This window comes from Rutidosis leptorrhynchoides, chromosome 11 (genome assembly GCF_046630445.1).
Source record: "Rutidosis leptorrhynchoides isolate AG116_Rl617_1_P2 chromosome 11, CSIRO_AGI_Rlap_v1, whole genome shotgun sequence".
NCBI lineage: Eukaryota > Viridiplantae > Streptophyta > Magnoliopsida > Asterales > Asteraceae > Rutidosis > Rutidosis leptorrhynchoides.
In genome coordinates this window covers 211,906,650-211,921,706 of record NC_092343.1, presented here as the reverse complement: position 1 = coordinate 211,921,706, position 15,057 = coordinate 211,906,650, and the positions used below count along the sequence as shown (strand labels likewise).

Genomic DNA, 15,057 nt, shown 5'->3' with positions numbered 1-15,057 from the left:
ATATGCCAGCCAGTGTACAGAATATAAATTGTTGCAGAATAGCCCACACAAACATAAAACTACATATATACTGTGTACACGAACCTATTAAAACGGGGTTACATTAACATAACAAAATTAAAATCAGTTTCCAACAAAGTAAGCATACAAAAGTTACAGTAACATTTCAAGTATCGATCAAGGATATTTAGTCCATAACAATTGGATTAATTTCAGTCTTACCTTTTCCATCTTTGACGAAAACATTTTTTGATAGCTTGATCTTTAGGATTCGTTCCGATTTCCTTCTTCTTATTGGTCGTACCAGAATTTTTTCTTCAATTCTTGGATTCTTCAACATTGCATCTATTTCTTTAATCACTGGATCGTTTTCTTCTTCGCTCTCCGGTTCTCCTCCTGTTGCTGATTCTCCATCGTCACCATCTTCGCTAGTTGATTGTTCTTGTTGTTCTTCTTATTCTTCTTCTTCTTCTTCTTCTTCTTCGATCTCTGTATCTGAGGCTTCTTCAATCACGGGATAGTCATCAAAATTCTCATGGTTGACAATATCTTCTTCGATCACTGGATCTTCATCATGCTTCTCATTGTCAACAATAACTTCATCGGTTGCTGGATCTTCATGAAGATTCTCATTGTCAACCATCTTCTCATTGTCATCAACAGCCCGATTCTAATCATACAATATTTTATTGTTAGGAACAAAAACAAATAATAGAGAATACTATAATTATGTTATTCGACCACCAAACGTTGTTAAAAAATTAAAGAACAGATTAACCATTAATCACCTGCAAAAAATTTGATCAATTATATCAATTACCTTTGTGTTTTTCAAGGCTAAAACCACTTTATGCTTTTTACCGCTCCCCACTTTCCGCTTTTTACCGCTCCCCACTTTATGCTTTTTATCGCTTTTGCTAAACCCAATTGTTCTACTAAGACCCCTTGTCCTACCTGTAAGACCCGTTTATTTGTAGTGTACATAAGTGTAGTTAATGTACTTGAAGTGGGGTTTTGGTTGTACATATTAAAAGAACGCAGAAAACTGGTCTGGGCGTTTGGCGTGCCGCACCATTGTTCTGTGACAGATTCCTTTCCTTTTTATTAGATATTTTGAGGGCAAATTGGTAAATTCACTAAAGGGCAGACTTTAAGGCTCTAGATTCAGTTTGGTGAGCCTCATAACACCATTTTCACCTACTTCACCTCTTCCAAATTAATTTAGTGAGAGAAAAGGTTTTCTAGAGTGAGAGAACTCAAATCAAGGAAGGAGAAGCTGATTTCGGGTCTAAGTGCAAGCATTAAAGTTGTTCATCTATCCTCTAGCTACGTTTTGATTGTAGTGGTATGCTCTAATCTTGATTTCCTAATTTAATTTTGTGAAAGGGTTAGTGTTAGGGTTAATGGTGAACTTAAAACCCACTTTGTTAGTAAATTGGGTGTTTTGGGTGAATTTGGGTCATGAAGACCTAAAGATGATTAACTAGGGTTTTTCAAAGTATTAATTGATGTTTATGAGCTTAAATTAGTTAGTTAATTACTAGCACACCTAGAGATAAGTAAATGGGCGTTGTGTGGTTTGGGGGATGACCCGAAATGGGTGTGTTGACCTTAATTTGGTCAAATGGGTCAAAATGGACCTAAGTTCGTTAATGTTGGTGTGTAATGCATAAACCTTGTGTTGAAATGTGTTTTAAACCTAACTTGGCTAATGATTAGGGTTTTGGGGATGTTAACCCAAATATTAGAGTTAAGGGTGTGAATGGGTCAAAATTGCACCATGGGTCAAGATACACTAGAATGGAGTTTTAGTTGGTTGACCAACTTGAGTTTGTGATTGATATTATGTATAATGTAATAGGTACGTTACATTGAAGATTTCCGAGCTTGATTATCTTTCACAAGAGATTTTGAGGTGAGTGGAGTAATTATACGTATGTGTATATGACGCGTTTATTTGTGGGTGTTATGGTATGAACCATCAAGCCGGTAGTGCCATAACATGTGTACGATAAGATGTGAACCACGAGCCGGTAGCATCAAGTGTGAACCACGAGCCGGTAGCACTATAAACTAGATGTGAACCACGAGCCGGTAGCATCGAGTGCGAACCACGAGCCGGTAGCACTATAAAATAAGATGTGAACCACAAGCTGGTAGCATCGAGTGTGAACCACGAGCCGGTAGCACTATAAAAGAGTATGACTCAATTGCGTATGGTGTGAACCACGAGCCGGTAGCACCATAGCGTTTATGGTTAACCATATTGAGATTGTCGTTTATCTAGCATATTGTTTATATATATATATATATATATATATATATATATATATATATATATATATATATATATATATATATATATATATATATATTGTGTTGAGTATATGCTAATGCGGTTTTGTGTTAATGTACGACTTGTTAAATGTTTTGGGTACGATGACATGCTAATTGAGTTACAAGTTCGTATGAGGTATTTGGTTAATGTGATTGCAAATAGATGAGTTATATATATGTATGTGTAATTATTGCATTCACTAAGCTTTGCTTACCCTCTCGTTGTTTACCTTTTTATAGGTTCGGTTGTGGACAAGTGTAAGGGCATCATCTTGGATTAAAGATCCCGTCGTTGTTAGAGAACGCTTTTGAGATATTTAGCTTTTGAAGTTTGACCGATACTTGGGTAGTTTAATCCCAAACACCATGCTCGTTGTGTAGTTTGGTACTTAAACTTTTTGATGGTCGAAACTCATATTTTGTATTAAACCCGTAAAACGGCCGATGAGGGCCCCGCTTCGTAAAACTCATTTTATTAATGGAATGTGTTAGTTTTACATATTTGAATATGTTGTTATAAGCGTTTTGTCTAATTATGTGGGAAGTCGCCAATCTTTTTCGCATTTCAAGACTTTTGGGACAGACCAGAATGGCGCGCCGCGCCATTTGCTGATCAAACAAAAAAAAATTTTTTTGTTATATTTTAAGCGGGTTCGATTGCGATTTGGTTTGGGTTGTTACAAGTGATATCAGAGCATGGTCTAAGGGATTTAGGTGACTTGAGATAGGCGCCTAGACTTAGACTTTTTGTGTGCGCATTATGCGGGACTTGTAGGACTTCAGGTCGAATCGGGTTTTGGTTAGTGCATAGATTTATGTGAACTAATCACGCGCTATTGTTTTGTGTGGCATTTGAAATCGTCAAGCGAAATAGACGTGGTACTAGTGAGTTAATGCGATGTGCTCGCGTAACAATGATTAGCTACCATTGTTACGGGTTCAAATAGTGTCAAACAAGCGATGTACGACGATTGTTGAGCAAGATGGGGTAGTGTGGTGTATATGTATATACATATGTGTTAAGTCCTTTCGTTTTGTTGCTTAATTTACTTCGTTTTATAGAATGAAGATGAGAAATGGACACGACACCAATGACGGAAGTACGAGTGAGGACGTTAAACTCACGGTCAAGGTTGAGGCCATCTTTAAAAGGCTAAAGAAGGATTTTCTTGACGATGTCCGAAAGGTCTTCCAAGAGTCGGTCGATGGACAAGTGACCGAAATGATCAGTGATCGAATGAAAGCCGTAATAGAGGAGGCTTTAGAGGCTAGAAACATTTACCCTCGAGGCGAAGGGGGTGAAGGTAAAGGTGGGGGTGGAAGGCGGGACTTCCACTACAAAAATTTCAAGGATACTCAACCTCTGATGTTTAATGGGGTGAGGGATCCATTGAAAAGCACTTGTTGGATTTCCGATATCGAGGGAGCGTTCCGTACCGCGGAGTGTCCTCCCGAGAAGAAGACGAGGTATGGGTCTAGCATGTTGCGCGAAGAGGGCAAATTGTGGTGGGACGATAAAATCAAATTATATGGTGAAGAGCAATGCATGTGCTTGACATGGGAAGAGTTTAAGAAGGAATTTTTCCAAGAATACCGAACTTCTTCCGATCTTGATAAAATCCGGGACGAGTTGCACCATTTGCGACAAGGTTCAATAGACTTGGTTACTCTCAAGTCTACCTTCTTGGCAAAGACTAGTTTTTGTCCGGAGTACGTTGGTGACGATCACAAGTTGATGCTAGATTTCTACCGTATTTTAAGTGATGAGTTGAAGGGTAAGATTAGCCGGGGTATGGCTAAGTCTTTCGAAGATTTATACGAATTGGCAAGGGGTTTTGAGCCGGAGGTTCCGAGGAAAAGCGATTTCACTTTTTCGAAGAGAAAGTTTGAAGGTTCGAGTTATTCGAACTTTTCAAATAAGAAGAACAAGAAAGGCTCCGAAAGCGTTAATAGTGTGAAGAAGGGTGCTTCCGGAGGTTTCGGACCCATGTGTTATAATTGTAATCAAAGAGGGCACATAGCCCGTGATTGTACCAAGGCGTCGACCAAGCTTACTTGTTTTAATTGTGGTAAAGAGGGGCACAAGAGGCCGGAATGTCCCGATTTGAATAATGATCATGTGAATAAGTTGGAGAGAGCGGCGGGTACGGCTAGGGGTCGCAATTACTTGATGACCAATGATAAGGCCAAGCAATCCAACGAAGTTGTCTCAGGTACTTTTATGGTTAACTCAAATCCGGCAAGGATTTTATTTGATAGCGGTGCAAATTTGTCGTTCGTGTCACCAAAATTTGTGCCTAAACTTAATAAACCATTACCTAAGTTAAGTCGTCCGGTAGAGGTCGAAATAGCGGACGGCAAGACGGTGCTAGTGGTTGACTTGTGTAAGAATTGTGATGTTGTGTTTGGTGCCGAAAACTTTAAGATTGATCTTATCCCGATGACTTTGGGCGATTTCGATATCGTTGTTGGTATGGATTGGCTCGATCATAATAGAGCCGATATTGCATGCCATGAAAAATTTATTCGTGTAAAGGCCCCAAGTGGGGGAGAGTTAATTATTCACGGTGATAAGCGTAGAAAACTTGTGCCGATATGCACTTTTGCACGGGCACGTTGTTTTCTTGTTGGCGGTGGCATGGCTTTTCTTGCTCATGTTGTTGATACTCGTGACGAGCCACCACCCATTCGTGAAATTCTGGTGGTTAGTGAATTTGAAGACGTTTTTCCGGACGAGTTACCGGGTGTTCCGGCGGAAAGACAAGTTGAATTTCGCATTGAGTTGGTTCCGGGGGCTACCCCCATTGCTAAAACTCCTTATCGTTTAGCGCCGACAGAAATGCAAGAGTTGTTAAATCAAACCCAAGAGTTTCACAAGAAGGGTTTTATTCGACCGAGTGCTTCTCCATGGGGCGCTCCAGTTTTATTCGTAAAGAAGAAGGATGGTAGTATGCGGATGTGCATCGATTATCGGGAGTTAAATAAAGTGACGATCAAAAATCGTTATCCATTACCTTGGATTGACGATTTGTTTGACCAACTCCAAGGTGCAACGTATTTCTCTAAAATCGTCCTACGGTCCGGCTATCACCAAATGCGGGTTCGTGAGGAAGACATCGAGAAAACGGCTTTTCGAACGCGTTATGGGCATTTTGAATTCGTAGTTATGCCTTTTGGTCTTACGAATGCACCGGCGGCATTCATGGACCTTATGAACCGAGTGTGCCAACCTATGTTGGACAAGTCGGTAATTGTGTTCATCGACGATATAGTTGTTTATTCGAAGAGTATGAACGAACATGAACGTCATTTGCGTGAAGTATTGAAGACGTTACGAAAGGAGAAGTTGTATGCTAAGTTCTCCAAATGTGAATTTTGGCTAAGGGAGGTTCAATTCCTTGGCCATATTGTGAACGAAGATGGTATTCAAGTAGATCCGGGGAAGATAGAGTCGGTGAAGAGTTGGAGACAACCGACTACGCCTACGGAAGTCCGAAGTTTTCTCGGGTTGGCCGGTTATTATCGTCGATTTATCCAAGACTTTTCTAAGATCGCTTCTTCATTAACGAAATTAACGAGGAAGAACGCGAGATTTACTTGGGAGAACGAGCAAGAAATTGCTTTTCAATTGCTGAAAGAGAAGTTGTGTCAAGCTCCGGTGTTAGTTTTGCCGGAAGGAGTGGAAGACATGACGGTTTATTGTGATGCTTCGCTAAATGGGCTCGGGTGTGTTCTTATACAAAGGTGTAAAGTCATCCCTTATGCCTCTCGATAATTAAAGGAACACGAGACGAGATATCCGATTCATGATCTCGAGTTGGCGGCAGTTGTGCATGCGTTGAAAATTTGGCCCCACTACTTGTATGGTGTCAAGAGTACGATTTATTCGGATCATAAGAGTTTGAAACACCTCTTCAATCAACGAGATTTGAATTATCGCCAACGTAGGTGGATGGATGTGGTGAAAGATTATGATTGTGAAATACTTTATCATCCGTGCAAGGCGAATGTGGTCGCGGATGCGTTAAGTCGAAAGAGTCATCACTCGGCGTTACGATTGGGATTGTTACGTATGATTATTACTAACGATTTTCTTGAAAAACTTGGTGTGATTCAAATAGAGGCTTACGTTCACAACAAGCATGCGGAACGAATCATGGGGCAATCGGAGTTCATTACTATGGGCTCGCATGGTTTGTTGTCTTTTCAAGGAAGAGTGTGGGTGCCTAATATGGGTGATTATCGACAAGTGCTACTTGTGAAGTATGTTGAATAATGCGTCACGTGTTTGCAAGTTAAGGCCGAGCACCAAAAGCCGTATGGTAAGTTACAACCGTTGGAAATCCCGAAATGGAAATGGGAGCACATTACCATGGATTTCATCACAAAGTTACCTAAAACGGCGAGAACCCAATTCGATTCGATTTGGGTTATAGTTGATCGATTGACGAAAAGTGATTTGTTTCTTCCCATTCGGGAAGCGATATCGTCGGAGACCTTGGCTAAGTTGTTTATCAAGGAAGTCATCTCTCGACACGGAGTTCCTATATCAATTATTTCGGATCGAGATACTCGTTTTACATTTCGGTTTTGGGAAAAGTTTCATGAAGATATGGGTACACAATTGAAATTGAGCACGGCGTATCATCCTCAAATGGACGGTCAAACCGAACGTACGAATCAAACTTTGGAGGATATGTTACGGGCGTATATTATTGATTTTGGTGGTAGTTGGGACGAGCACTTACCTTTGGTGGAATTCTCGTACAATAATAGTTATCATACTAGTATCGGGATGCCACCTTACGAGATGCTTTATGGGCGGAGGTGCCGAACTCCAATTTGTTGGGGTGAAATTGGTCAAAGAGATATCGGGAGTACCAATTTGGTTTTGGAGACGAATAACAAGATTGATATTATTCGGGATCACTTGAAGAAGGCTCAAGATAGACAAAAGTCGTATGCCGATAAACGTAGACGAACGATCGAATTTCAAGAAGGTGACATGGTGATGCTTAAGGTTTCGCCATGGAAAGGTATTATTCGATTTCGAAAACGGAGAAAGTTAGCTCCTCGGTTTAATGGGCCATTTAAGGTTTTAGCTCGTGTTGGTGAAGTCGCGTATCGTTTGGAATTACCCGAAGAACTTGCGAGGATTCATAATACATTTCATGTTTCCCATCTCCGAAAATGTCTTGCGGATGATTCTTCATGGATGCCATTAAACGAAATTGAGCTAAACAATAAGTTAGAATATGTTGAAGAGACGATTGCTATACTTGATGAGAAGGTGAAAATGTTGAGAAATAAAGAGGTGAGAACTTTTAAAGTTCAATGGCGTCGTAGTAAAGGTTCCGAGTTTACTTGGGAGCCCGAAGAGTTTGTGTTGGTTTACCTTCCTTCTTGTCATGCGGCGTGGATCGCGAGAACGCGCTCCGATTCAAGTGGGGGAGAGTTGTAAGACCCGTTTATTTGTAGTGTACATAAGTGTAGTTAATGTACTTGAAGTGGGGTTTTGGTTGTACATATTAAAAGAATGCATAAAACTGGTCTGGGCGTTTGGCGCGCCTCGCGGCCATTTGGCGCGCCGTACCATTGTTCTGTGACAGATTCCTTTCCTTTTTATTAGATATTTTGAGGGCAAATTGGTAAATTCACTAAAGGGCCGACTTTAAGGCTCTAGATTCAGTTTGGTGAGCCTCATAACACCATTTTCACCTACTTCACCTCTTTCAAATTAATTTAGTGAGAGAAAGGGTTTTCTAGAGTGAGAGAACTCAAATCAAGGAAGGAGACGCCGATTTCGGGTCTAAGTGCAAGCATTAAAGTTGTTCATCTATCCTCTAGCTACGTTTTGATTGTAGTGGTATGCTCTAATCTTGATTTCCAAATTTAATTTTGTGAAAGGGTTACTGTTTGGGTTAATGGTGAACTTAAAACTCACTTTGTTAGTAAATTGGGTGTTTTGGGTGAATTTGGGTCATGAAGACCTAAAGATGATTAACTAGGGTTTTTCGAAATATTAATTGATGTTTATGGGCTTAAATTAGTTAGTTAATTACTAGCACACCTAGAGATAAGTAAATGGGCGTTGTGTGGTTTGGGGGATGACCCGAAATGGGTGTGTTGACCTTAATTTGGTCAAATGGGTCAAAATGGACCTAAGTTCGTTAATGTTGGTGTGCAATGCATAAACCTTGTGTTGAAATGTGTTTTAAACCTAACTTGGCTAATGATTAGGGTTTTGTGGATGTTAACCCAAATATTAGGGTTAAGGGTGTGAATGGGTCAAAATTTCACCATGGGTCAAGATACACTAGAATGGAGTTTTGGTTGGTTGACCAACTTGAGTTTGTGATTGATATTATGTATAATGTAATAGGTACGTTACATTGAAGATTTCCGAGCTTGATTATCTTTCACAAGAGATTTTGAGGTGAGTGGAGTAATTATACGTATGTGTATATGACGCGTTTATTTGTGGGTGTTATGGTATGAACCATCGAGCCGGTAGTGCCATAGCATGTGTGCGATAAGATGTGAACCACGAGCCGGTAGCATCGAGTGTGAACCACGAGCCGGTAGCACTATAAACTAGATGTGAACCACGAGCCGGTAGCATCGAGTGTGAACCACGAGCCGGTAGCACTATAAAATAAGAAGTGAACCACGAGCTGGTAGCATCGAGTGTGAACCAAGAGCCGGTAGCACTATAAAAGAGTATGACTCAATTGCGTATGGTGTGAACCACGAGCCGGTAGCACCATAGCGTTTATGGTTAACCATATTGAGATTGTCGTTTATTTAGCATATTGTTTATATATATATATATATATATATATATATATATATATATATATATATATATATATATATATATATATATATATATATATATATATATATTGTGTTGAGTATATGCTAATGCGGTTTTGTGTTAATGTACGACTTGTAAAATGTTTTGGGTACGATGACATGCTAATTGAGTTACAAGTTCGTATGAGGTATTTGGTTAATGTGATTGCAAATAGATGAGTTATATATATGTATGTGTAATTATTGCATTCACTAAGCTTTGCTTACCCTCTAGTTGTTTACCTTTTTATAGGTTCGGTTGTGGACAAGGGTAAGGGCATCATCTTGGATTAAAGATCCCGTCGTTGTTAGAGAACGCTTTTGAGATATTTAGCTTTTGGAGTTTTACCGAGACTTGGGTAGTTTAATCCCAAACACCATGCTCGTAGTGTAGTTTGGTACTTAAATTTTTTGATGGTCGAAACTCATATTTTGTATTAAACTCGTAAAACGGCCGATGTGGGCCCCGCTTCGTAAAACTCATTTTATTAATGGAATGTGTTAGTTTTACATATTTGAATATGTTGTTAAAAGCGTTTTGTCTAATTATGTCGGGAAGTGGCCAATCTTTTTCGCATTTCAAGACTTTTGGGACAGACCAGAATGGCGCGCCGCGCGGCCTTCTGGCGCACCGCGCCATTTGCTGATCAAACAAAAAAAATTTTTTGTTATATTTCAAGCGGGTTCGATTGCGATTTGGTTTGGGTTGTTACACTACCACCATGTTCTTTGCCAACATGTAGTAACAAGGGATCCCCGCCCTCTTTATCAGTTTTACCTGGATTAAAACAACAAACGTACGTAGGGATAATGGTCAAAGCTTCCAATCACCCGTATTTATAAAAACAATTAAAAAAGAAAAAAGAATAATTGAAAAATTAAAAAAATGAAATTTTGAAAAAAATATATGAAAAAGGGATGATTTATATCAATAAAATTGAAGAATGATTCATATAGGATTGTAAACAAGCAATAAAGAAATCGGTTATAGTACAATTAGGAATTAATAAGGCTAATAATAAAAAGAAAAAATTTATCTTACCATCTTATCTATCAGCGACGTATCAGCACATAATGTCCTCTTCCCTTTTGTATCGGTCTTCTTCCTACCCAACACATAGTTCCTTGTAGCAGTATCAGTGATATCGTGGTACACGGTATGCTTTTCTGGATCACTTTGTTCCTGCTCCCATTTTTCTTGTTGGCTTCGATACCCGCAACGACCAACATGGGCAATGCTTTCTTTCTGTTTTTGCAGTGCATTTATGAGTCCTTATTCTCGTCGTGGCTTTACATTTTACATGGGATTTAAGAGCACATTAGTTACAAAACACATAATTAACTACATAGTGTTAAAAAATAAATGAGTAACAATAACCCATTTTGTTGGTGTGTCTTCAAGTTCACAAAACTTATTCCATTTTTCTGGACTTATGAATCCGTACTCTTTTCTTCCTTATAAGGAAGCTTCCCTTCATCCATATAATTTCTTAGCTTCCTCCTGAATCTCGTAAACACACATTTGCAGTGTTTAAGTGTCCGTTTCTTAGCAAAATCGTCTTTTATAGCATGTTGTTTCTGTAGACGTTAAAAATAAGTGGTCAATGTTGTTACATATATAAAGACAGAATTACTTAAACCCAAATTTCTTGGAATTTAGTAATTTATACCTTGATTTTCAACCACAAGGCATCTTTGTCGTCGGAATGTACCTTTTTCCAAGTATCAACAAGAAAATTAATCCTACGCCTTGTCAAAACACCTATGTTATTGGAAAAGGGGCTTTTTGATTTTTTCCTATAGCTTCGCCGAATCTGTTGAATTCAACCTCACTGGATATTTTTTTTAGTTTCTTGTTGACGCCACTTTTCGGCGGATCATAATTTTCCTGAAATTCCTCGTTCATATCCGTATGACTGTTATTATGTTGGTCCTGTGCACATAAAAAATACATTAGTCAACAACACAATAATTAAATCTTAAAGTTATCATGTTTATGCTTTAGTTTGATATGTGTTTTGCTTGTCACTTATCAGATCATTTTCTATACATAACTAGTTTATCTGTTGGTTTCTATACAGGATTCATAAAACATATTTTCCATAATGGTTGAACTCTACCACATTTGTTTTCTTGACCGATGAAAAATCAAAGTTTGAAAAACAGTAAAAAATTGAACCCAACAAAAATTCATAACCTGAACAACAGTAAGTAAACTAGTTTTATTAATTCTAGTAACATAACAAGAACAACATGGTGGACATAAAGCTTTTATTAATTCTACTTATATATCATTTTTATGTCAATAACTAGTATACTTAAAGAATTCATAAAACAAACACAACAAGAAATAACAAGAACAAGAACATCAGTCAAAATTAAAGTAATGTACTTACAGAATTCATAACCTTATTAGGTCCTTCGATATTAGCAGTTCGTTTGTAATTGCTATTTGCTGTTCTTTTGGTGTAACGAATTCCTGCAAATTAAAATCGAAGATAACTTAATTAAAATAATGAAGATTGAAATCAAAATTGAATTAGAATCGAACATGCATATAAAAATTAAATCAAACAATTGGATTGGGGAACTCACCAGACATCTTACTTCTTGTACGATTTAGAAATTAGGTTATACAAATTGAATAGGATTGGGTTTTGTTGCAGATTGAACAATTACGGGTTTCAATTAGAATACGAATTTGGGGGTATACGGGTTTCAATTGGAATACGAATTTGGGGGTATACGAGTTTCAATTGGGTTTTGTTGCAGATTACACAAAAAAATGAAAAATGAGTTATATATATGTGTGTTTTATTTTTATAAATTTTTAATATTTTATATATTATATGTAAATAATTTAAAATATAATTAATTAAATATTAATAAAGTTGTTTTATGAATAATTAATCTAATCCATATTTATATGTTCGTGTTTATTACTCTGTATTAATTAATCTGGAACTTTTTTAATTTTGATACTTACAAATGGACCGGAGTGAATGGATGTACGACATAGGACGCACTAGTATCGAATATATGAAAAGACTGGATGGATTTATAACTATTGCTGACACTGATCAATTACAGAAAGGAAACGCAAAAATTATCTGTCCTTGTAAGAAATGTTTCAATGGACGGGCCTTCAGCGATTCTATCGAAATCAGAAATCATCTTATATTAAACGGATTTATGAGAGGGTACACGTGTTGGTCTTATCACAGTGAATCATTAGTTGATAATAACTGTGGTGATTCGGGTTCCGATGAAGAAAACGAAGAGGATTCAGGTAGTGATATGGATCATGATAATTTTGAGGCCATGTTCGAAGATATGGAGGATAATGTTGACGGAAAGTATCATGACAAATTCCAACAACTAATCGTTGACTCTGAAAAACCGTTATATAATAGTTGTACGAACTTTACTAAACTTTCTGCCTTGATACAACCGTTAAACTTAAAAGCGAACAATGGTTGGAGCGACACGAGTTTCACTAGCCTGTTAGAGTTGTTGCACAAAATGCTCCCCGAAGCTAATGAGTTTCCGGTTTCAACATACCATGCCAAGAAAATTATGTGCCCGATGGGATTAGAAATACACAGAATACATGCATGTCCAAATGATTGTATGCTATACAGGAATGAAGACGAAAACCGTCATGAATGTAAATTATGTGGTACATCTAGGTATAAAAGTGGAAAACCAACTGAAGATGATAATGATGTGACGGAAAATGGACCGCTTACAAAAGTATTGTGGTATTTCCCTATCATACCAAGATTGAAAAGATTATATTTGAATGCCAAACATGCAAAATTATTACGTTGGCATGCGGAAGAGCGTAAAAAGGATGGAAAAATAAGACATGTGGCCGATTCACAACAATGGAAAACTATTTATAACGATTTTGAAGAATTTGGGGATGAGATACGAAATATAAGGTTCGGAATCAGTTCAGATGGAATTAATCCTTTAGGAGATAAGAGTAGTCGCCATAGCACTTGGCCTGTCCTGTTATGCATTTACAACCTTCCATCTTGGCTATGTATGAAACGAAAATACATAATGATGTCTCTTTTAATTCAAGGCCCAAAACAGCCTGAAAACGACATTGATGTATATTTGAAACCCTTGATTGATGACATGAAGCAACTATGGGATACCGGAGTACAAGTATATGATACATACAAGAAAGAGTACTTCTTACTACGAGCAATGATTTTTTATCACCATTAACGATTTTCCAGCCCTTGGTAATTTGTCTGGATATAGTACGAAAGGAAAAAAGGCATGTTACGTTTGTGAGGAAAATACTTACTCGATATGGTTGGCAAATTGTCAGAAACCGGCATTTATGGGACATCGAAGAGATCTTGATGCGAATCACCCGTATCGCTTACGAGATGACTTATTTGATGGTACTGTAGAGACAAGCGTGTGACCGCCACCGTTGGATGGAGAAAGTACACTATCCAAAGTTGCTAATATAAATGTGGTGTTTGGAAAAACCGGTAGAGGACCTCCGAAAGGTTTGTGGAAAAAGAAATCTATATTTTGGGAATTGCCTTATTGGAAGCATTTGCGCGTCCGACATTGTCTCGATGTTATGCATATCAAGAAAAATGTTTGTGAAAGTTTGGTAGTGTTACTTTTGAACATTCCTGGCAAAACAAAAGATGGAATTAAGGTTCGAAAGGACATGAAAGCAATGAAAATCAGACCAGAGCTAACACCTAAAGACATACCTGGAAGGTCCACCAAGTATCTTCCGCCAGCATGTTATACCATGTCGAAGGTCAAGAAAACTAAAGTTTGCCAATGTTTATATGATGTTAAGGTTCCAACAGGTTATTCGGCTAACATTAGGAAGTTGGTTTCGATGAAAGATTTGAAGTTACTAGGTATGAAGTCACATGACTGTCATGTACTAATGACTCAGATGATTCCTATTGCAATTCGTGGAATTTTACCCAACCGCATACGACACACAATAACAAAACTATGTTTATTTTTTAACATGATTCATTCGAAGGTGATTGATCATGCGGTGTTGGATGATTATCAAAGAGATATTATACTCACTCTTTGCGAACTTGAGATGTATTTTCCACCTTCTTTCTTTGATGTCATGGTTCACTTGGTATCTCACATTGTCGGAGAAATCAAGGAATGCGGTCCAGTTTTCTTACGTTACATGATTCCATTCGAAAGATATATGGGTATCTTAAAAGGGTATGTAAGGAACCACAATCGACCAGAAGGTAGTATTGTTGAAGGATATGCTTCCGAAGAGTGATTAACTTCTGCACAGACTATATGGTTGAGATTAAAAGTGTCGGGATTCCACAAAGTCGACATGAAGGTAGACTTTCTGGTCAAGGGACACTTGGCGCAAAGTGGGATTTCCAAAAAATGTTGATGGTATACATGAGGCACATTTTACAGTGTTACATCACACTACATGTATTGGTAAATCACCATCAATTGGCAGTAACTATAAAATTAGTGTGTTTATTAACTTTTGATTAATTTAAGTATTATATTTGTTAACAGGAGAGTGAAACGAAATCAATGAATAAAAATGTTGCTCCTTGTATTAAGAAGGTATAAATATTCTCAATTTGGACATTAGCATATCTAAATCAAGTTACATCATTATATAAATAATTTATAATTTTCTGATGATGTGGTGTTCAGGTGGTTCCAAGTAACAAACGAGTAACTGATTTGAATCAAAATGTTGCTCCCGGTAGTAAGAAGGTATATATATATATATATATATATATATATATATATATATATATATATATATATATATATATATATATATATATATTCAATTTAGACATTAGCATATCTAAA

General features: G+C 37.6%; 1 protein-coding gene across 4 annotated transcripts in view; it reads right to left on the bottom strand.

Moving 5' to 3' along the window:
* Positions 1-597: 597 nt before the first annotated feature.
* LOC139876492 (uncharacterized) overlaps positions 598-15,057 on the bottom strand; it is a 37,336-nt gene continuing 22,876 nt past the window's right edge. For 2 of the 4 annotated variants that reach the window (XR_011768135.1, XR_011768134.1), the window contains 5 exons: positions 11,589-11,671; positions 10,863-11,125; positions 10,235-10,770; positions 821-954; positions 598-670 (listed from right to left, as the gene is read on the bottom strand). The gene's annotated coding sequence lies outside the window, so the exon portion shown is untranslated. The remainder of the gene's footprint in view (positions 671-820; positions 955-10,234; positions 10,771-10,862; positions 11,126-11,588; positions 11,672-15,057) is intronic. The other 2 variants (XR_011768136.1, XR_011768137.1) reach the window with 2 other exon arrangements.